General features: G+C 41.2%; 1 pseudogene; it reads left to right on the forward strand.

Moving 5' to 3' along the window:
- The first annotated feature begins 4688 nt into the window (after positions 1 to 4688).
- On the forward strand, positions 4689 to 6601 carry LOC141417340 (PRELI domain-containing protein 1, mitochondrial-like; annotated as a pseudogene).
- The last annotated feature ends 1355 nt before the right edge of the window (positions 6602 to 7956 follow it).

Below are 7956 nucleotides of genomic sequence, written 5' to 3' on the forward strand. Positions count from 1 at the left end.
TTTGCATTGGTGTCTGCACATTTGAAGAAGTTCTTCCCCCTCCCCACCCACTTCAGTCTTTACAGATTGGCTTTGGCTGGGAAATCCCTCCACCAGCCTACCCAGCCAGGTCCCTTGCTTCTGCAAGTATCCATTTGTTGTTGCTGTTTTCAGGCGCTCCTAATCTCTAGTTCCTTCTGATGTTCAACTATGTCGTTCCACCAACAGTCTGTGTGAAGCAACACAGAAGCCAGACCCTCCATCAGCACAAGTGGGGACATGCTCCACTCCTTCCTTTACCCAGAGGGAGTTTCAGTTATATGCATTTTTCCAATCCTGCAGAGCCATGCCAGCTGCAGCTTTTTTAGGCATCTGGACTTTCTTCAGCACTCTGCATGGGGTAGAGCAAAACACTGTACCCCAGGGAGCAACCAGAATGCCACGGATGTTGGAACCACACTCCACTCTCCACTTCCTTCTGAGGAGAAGCCTCAGTTCTGTACCTTCTCCAAAGCCCACAGAGTCCTGCCACTCACAGTAAAGTGTCTGTTCTCCCTGACTCCCCCCAGGCATCTGGGCTGTGACATCCTTTCAGCATTTTGTGTGAGCAGGGCCAGCCCCACAGCACAATGAAAGACAAGGACATGGAGCATTTCCCCCTACTTTCCACCCTACCCCCATCATACAGGAATCACTGAGCTGTGCTGGCTTGGACAAAGAGCTCATGCAGATAAAGTAAAGTTTATCTTCTTATCATTTTGTTTCAACTGATTTTGGTCTTGTGTCTATCTGGGAATATTGCAGCATCTTAGCTAGAAATTGGATTTCTCATACACGCATTTTGTTATTTATATCATTGTTAAATCTGTGTTTCCCTGGGGGAATGAGGGCAGGAACTTCCTATTCTGCTCTCTTGCCAACACCACTCTATGATTCTTTTCTTCACCATCATCATTTTTTCACAGTGGCATTGTATCCAATCTTAACTATTCTATATTATTAGACATTTGGTTGTTGCCAAAATTTGTTATTATAAATATAATGGCAGACAAAGAATTCATCATTATTTACAAATAATAGACTCATTTTTGTTCAGGGGACATAAATGTCTTAAAGGCATGTGAGAGCTCGGGGTATACTAAGTGGGAAAGCATTTGTCTAGTATGCTCAAAGCATGGGTTTTATTACCAATACCACACACACAAAAAAAAAAAATTTCAGAATTGCCACATTGTCCTCCAAAAAAGCTGTACCGCTGTGAAAATTTCAGTTTCCTGAATCCTTATCAAAATTTGGCATTATCATTAAAAAAATCTTTGCTATAAGCAAGAATAGTATCTTCTAAATAGTTTTTTAAATTTTTTATAAGGATATATTCATTACACAGAGGAGAATTCATAGTGACAATTCCTATTAGAGTTATATTGTGCATTATTTACATTGCCCCCATTGTCTCTCCCCCTCTACCCCTTCCCCACTTAAAGCAATTGCAAGGAGTTTCTTAGTTCTGGCTCATATGAGGTCCATCTACCCTATACCATCACCTAAGTCTCTTTCCTTCACCGTCCCCCCTCCTACTACTAGTACCCCACACATATACACACACTGTACTATTTTACAGTCCTGAATTTCACTATTAATATTTAAGTTGATGATCACAGGGGTTTCGCAATATATGCCCACTGTGGGTATACTTTACTTTGGTCCATTCAACCCCTTACATTACTCTCCCTTACCCCTTTACCTCCCACCCCCCATTCAACAGCTTTCAGTACATATCCTTATATCCTCTACCTTCATATCTTATGTTATGCGATATTACTGATGCTCTCTCATTCTCTTTTCCTGTCTCTCTTTTCCCGAGTTCCATTGAGTAGTTCCACTGTTACAAACATGCTCTACAACTGAGTTTGTATGTGATCATGCTTGTTTTTGTGTATATGTTTATCTTTGGATCTATCTTCCACGTATGAGAGAGAACATGCGTCTTTTGTGTTTCTGATCCTGACTAACTTCACTTAACAAGATGTCCTCCAATTGCATCCATTTACCTTCAAACCACATGTCATTGTTCCTTATGGCTGAGTAAAACTCCATTGTGCATATATACCACATTTTCTTGATCTATTCAGCAGTTGTAGGGCACTTGGGCTGTTTTCAGAGCTTGGCTATAGTGAATAATGCTGCAATGAGTCAGTGTACAGATGTCTCTACTGTATTCTGTTTTACGTTCTTTTGGGTAGATGCCCAGGAGCAGTATCACTGGATCATATGGCAATTCTATCTCTAGTTTATTGAGGAATCTCCATACTGGTTTCCGTAGTGGTTGTACTGGTTTGCATTCCCACCAGCAGTGTATAAGGATTTCTGTTTCACTACATCCTCACCAGTATTTGTTGTCATTTGTACCTCATTTGTTGTTGTTATTACCCTTGATTATGGCCATTCCTAACTGGGGTAAGATGAAATCTAAGTGTTGTTTTGATTTGCGTCTTTCTGCTGGCTGATACAGCTGGAAGTGATTAATTGCTGTGAGCTGAGTTAGCAGAGATCTCAGGAGTCACTAGCTTTGTGGATGTCATGAGACAAGCATACAGCATCATTTACTAGTGCAGACCCTAGCAGAGGCTCGGGTTCTGTGCCTGCTGCAGTAATTACAATTTCTTGTTCGTGGGTGACATGCCACCAGGATTATATTTTTCTGTAAACCTGGCTTTCTGAGGTGGAAGACATAGGGCAGCCGCCTAGCAACACCATTTTGCTCTATGGTTTTCAGTCCTTTCTGAAAGCTCCACCTAGCTTCTGGTCCTCAGCACACTCAATGTTTCTCTAAGCAATTTAACTGCCTATAACAATCATTCTACACTGGCCAGAGTAAATTCTGTTCTTTGTAACTGAACTTGACTGTTCTTAGCAGTGTGCTTCTATACTACATATGATATAAGATTGATTTTATTTGTTAGATCCAAAATAGTTGCAGCTTTAAAAAGTTATTTCTCTCTAAAAGAGCTGAATGTGGAGGTGCACATCTGTAATACCAGCACTCAAAGGCTAAGACAAGAGGATACTGAGTTCAAGGCCAGCCTGGGCTACGTAGCAAGACTCTGTCTCAAAAAAAAATCTGAGCAGGTATACAAAGCTTAGGCCCTTTCATCTTTTTGTTTGATACCCTTGTCTATGTGGTCTAAGACAGCTCACCACTGTGTCTGTATTCCAACCAGAAAGAAGAGAACATCCTTCCTTTTTGAAGGCATAACCCAAAAGTTACACCTTACCAATGATCTCATCCCATTGGCCAGAACTGAGTCACATGGGCACACTTGGTTGCTAGGAATGATGACCCTTTTTTTGACTGGTCCCTGCCTCTTGATATCATGAGATATATTTTCAGGATTACAATACTCAGAGAGTGGCCTACACTAAAAATGGGAAACATTCCTGTGTATGCCATATTTTCTAAACATGATAAGACTAGTTTCCACTTCTCCTTTCTTCCAGGAGTTCCTTAGTACCTTGCTACTCCCAAGTGTAGCATGGGGATCCCCAATATGCCCACCACCAGGGAGTTTGTAAGAAATTTAGGGCAGAGCTAAATGTGGCTCATGCCTGTAATCCTAGCTACTTAGGAGGCTGAGATCCAGAAAATCATAGTTCAAGGCCAGCCCAAGAAAATCGTTTATGAGACCCCCATCTCGAAAGTAACCAAACCAAAATGGACTGAAGGTATGGTTCAAACAGTAGAGTGCCTGCTTTGCAAGCATGGAGCCCTGAGTTCAAACCCCAGTCCCACACAAAGAAAGAAAGAAAATTGCTGATCAGGCCTGACATCAGACTACTGAACCAAGATCTAGATTTAACCTACATTTTAACAAGAACACCTTCTCCAGGCCTTGAAGTAGATGAAGAAGCAGGACACCTATCCTCACCTAGTTTAATCCACCCTCCTGGCAAAGAGCACTTCAGGGAAGCAATGCTTCCTGTGGAGGTGACCTGCTGAGAGCCCCACCTTGTGGTGACAGTAACAGTGTGAGGACATGAGAGTCACTGGAATTTGCTGGTGCTCAATTCCAGTCCTAATCTATGCTTGCTCTGCTACTCCTCCCTATAATTTTGTCAACTATGACTTCATTTTTTCCTCTGGCTCCCATGCCTTTCCTTCATCCTTTCCTTCTTGAGCTTTTCTTTCTCTTTCTTCATTTCTTCATGGTAGGAGTTACAAATAGTTGCCCAGGGTTAGGTTCACCTGAAGACATATTTTGATTGGTTGTCACTTATATTTTAGGATATCTTAAATTTGAATGGCTTTAAATAGGTATGTGCTGTCAGATCACCACATTCCACACTACTCCCTATTGTCCTGCACCTAGCCCAGGCTGATTCACTAATTTACTTCCCTCATCCCTATGGGCATTTGAACTTGGGATTCAACTTGTTTTGAATCTTTAGGCTTCAAAAGAATCTTCGGGATTAAAGAGTTTATACTCTTCCTCTCTAAAAGATGTCAAAGCCCTTCTGCTGACCAATTCTTTTTATTTATTTCCCTCATTTTCAGTCTGAGATTTCTCTCCTCGATCATTCTCATTGAAATTCATATTTCATCATCTTTAACCTCATCCTTTTATGTTACATCATGGCCACCACATAACCTCTCACCACTGGGCTCTCACCCCTGATGCTGCTCAGGTACTGAGTTGGCTCAGGCCAGCACCATGGTGAAGTACTTCTTGGACCAGAGCAAGCTCCCAAGTTCCTGGGACCAAACATTTGCTGCCTCTGGCAGTAGTACCTGAGTCCCTAAAGCAAACATGTCTGGACTGAAGACATAGTACACCAGGAGGTCACACCTGACCAGAAGCTTCTGACACAGAGACTCCTGACCAAGACCATCCGGGTACCCTGCTGGGCAGAGCAACTGTTTCCTGCCAGTGTTGCCCACTCAGTGCACATCCTGGAGGACTCTGCTGTGGACCCACAGAACCAGACCATAACCACCTTCACCTGGAACATCAACCATGTCCAGCTGATGGTAGTGGAGAAAGGATGTGTTTACTGTGTGAACTCTGACAACTGCAGCTGGAACCCTGGGTCTCCTCCAGCTTGTTTGGCATCTCCAGAGCTGTCCATGAAATTGGTCTCACTAGGTTCAAAAGCAATGTGACCAAGACTATTAAAAGCTTTGAGTATATCTCAGCCAAGCTGCAAGGTGAGGCCCCTTCCAAACCACTTGCTGAGACAGCCAAGAAAACCAAGGAAAAGGCAAAGGAGATGACACTGATAGCTACAGAAGGCAAAGGACTTTGCCAACAAGGCCACCACCAAGCAGCAGCAGAAGCAGCCAGCTGACTTTGGCCCACCTCTGCGACAGCCCACCATCCAGCATGGCTCGGCCTCCTCTGCCATCTCCCCGTTGTATCTTATTACTAAAATTCAACTTCCAGCCCTCTCTGCTGTCTGGGTGGTAGGTTGGGGCAGGTATCCTGTTCAGCATCTGTAGTACATCAGGTATGGCGTTTATGTCTGAGCCTGGCCTGCTTGTTCCCCCACTGGACAGCTGACAACAGGCACAGGAAGTACCGTAACTTGCCCAAGGTCACAGGCAGTATGCAGGTGAAATGTAATAAACAATAAACTGAAAGCACCAGGAAAAAAAAAGAAAAAAGAAAAAAAATTGAAAGTGGAGCCTCAAAGGGGTATTTACACATCCATGTTCATGGAAGCACTGTTCACAGTAGCAAGAGGTAGAAGTAACCCAAATGTCTATCCACAGATGAATGGATAAACAGAATGTGGTTGATACATGCAATGGAATACTATTTAGTCTTAAAAAGGAGAACATACTCCATCAAAAGACCAAACTTGAGAATCATGGGCATCGAAGAAGGAGAAGAGGTGCAAGCGAAGGGAATGCGTAATATATTCAACAAAATAATAATGCAAAATTTCCCAAATCTAGAGAAAGATATTCCCATACAGATGCAAGAGGCCTCCAGGACACCAAACAGACCAGATCAAAATAGAACTACCCCACGACATATCATCATTAAAACAACAAGTTAAGAAACTAGGGAAAGAATATTGAAGGCTGTAAGAGAGAAAAAACAAGTAACATACAAAGGTAAACCCATCAAAATCACAGCAGACTTCTCAACAGAAACATTAAAAGCAAGAAGAGCGTGGGGTGAGATCTTCCAGGCACTGAATGAAAATAACTTCAACCCCAGGATACTCTACCCAGCAAAACTATCATTCAAAATAGATGGAGCAATAAAACTCTTCCATGATAATCAGAAACTAAAACAATATGTGACCACAAAGCCACCACTACAAAAGATTCTGCAAGGGATTCTGCACACAGAAAGTGAAACCCAACTTAACCATGAAAAGACAGGCAGCACCGAACCACAGGAAAAGAAAAAGCAAGACAGTAGAGAGTAACCTCAACTTAGGTACACACAATCAAACCTTTAAACAACTAAGAAAACTAAATGACAGGAATGACCACATACCTATCAGTACTAACGCTTAATGTTAACAGACTTAATTCACCCATCAAAAGGTACCGCTTGATGAAATGGATTAAAAAGGAAGACCCAAAAATTTGTTGCTTACAGGAGACCCATCTCACCGACAGAAATAAGTATAGGCTTAGGATGAAAGGCTGGAAGAAGATTTACCAAGCCAACGGCCCCCCAAAACAGGCAGGAGTAGCAATACTTGTCTCTGACAAAGTAGACATCAAACCTACATTGATCAAACGAGATAAAGAAGGACATTCCATACTAATAAAAGGGGAAATAGACCAAAAGGAAATAATAATTATCAACCTGTATGCACCCAATGTCAACGCACCCAATTTCATCAAACATACCCTGAAAGACCTAAAAGCATATATAAACGCCAACACAGTGGTTGTGGGAGACCTTAACACCCCATTATCATCAATAGATAGGTCACCCATAAAAAAATTAATAAATCCAAATCTAAAATATGCAATAGATCAAAGGGACCTAGTTGATGTCTACAGAACATTTCACCCAACCTCTACACAATATACATTCTTCTCAGCAGCCCATGGAACCTTCTCCAAAATAGATCATATCCTAGGGCACAAAGCAAGTCTCAGCAATATAAGAAAATAGAAATTATACTGTGCATACTATCTGATCACAATGCAGTAAAAGTAGAACTCAACAACAAAAGTAAAGACAAAAAACATGCAAACAGCTGGAAACTAAATAACCCATTACTTAATGAAGAATGGATCATCAATGAAATAAAAGAGGAAATTAAAAAGTTCCTGGAAATCAATGAAAATGAAAACACAACCTACCAGAACCTATGGGACACAGCTAAGGCAGTCCTGAGAAGAAAGTTTATAGCCATGACTGCATATATTAAAAAGACTGAAAGATCCCAAATCAATGACCTAATGATACATCTCAAACTCCTAGAAAAACAAGAACAAGCAAATCCCAAAACAAATAGAAGGAGAGAAATAATAAAAATAAGAGCTGAAATCAATGAAATAGAAACCAAAAAAACCATACAAAGAATTAATGAAACAAAAAGTTGGTTCTTTGAAAAAATAAACAAGATCGATAGACCCCTGGCAAAGCTGACTAAAATGAGGAGAGAAAAAGCCCAAATTAGTAGAATCAGGAATGCAAAATGGGAGATAACAACAAACACCATGGAAGTCCAGGAAATCATAAGAACTACTTTGAGAACCTATATTCAAATAAATTTGAAAATCTTAAAGAAATGGACAGATTTCTAGATACATATGATCATCCAAAACTGAACCAAGAGGAAATTAATCACCTGAATAGACCTATAACACAAAATGAAATTGAAGCAGCAATCAAGAGTCTCCCCAAAAAGAAAAGTCCAGGACCTGATGGATTCTCTGCTGAATTCTATCAGACTTTTAAAGAAGAACTGATACCAACCCTCCTTAAACTGTTCCACGAAATAGAA

Source organism: Castor canadensis, chromosome 2 (genome assembly GCF_047511655.1).
Source record: "Castor canadensis chromosome 2, mCasCan1.hap1v2, whole genome shotgun sequence".
NCBI classification, from domain to species: Eukaryota; Metazoa; Chordata; class Mammalia; order Rodentia; family Castoridae; genus Castor; species Castor canadensis.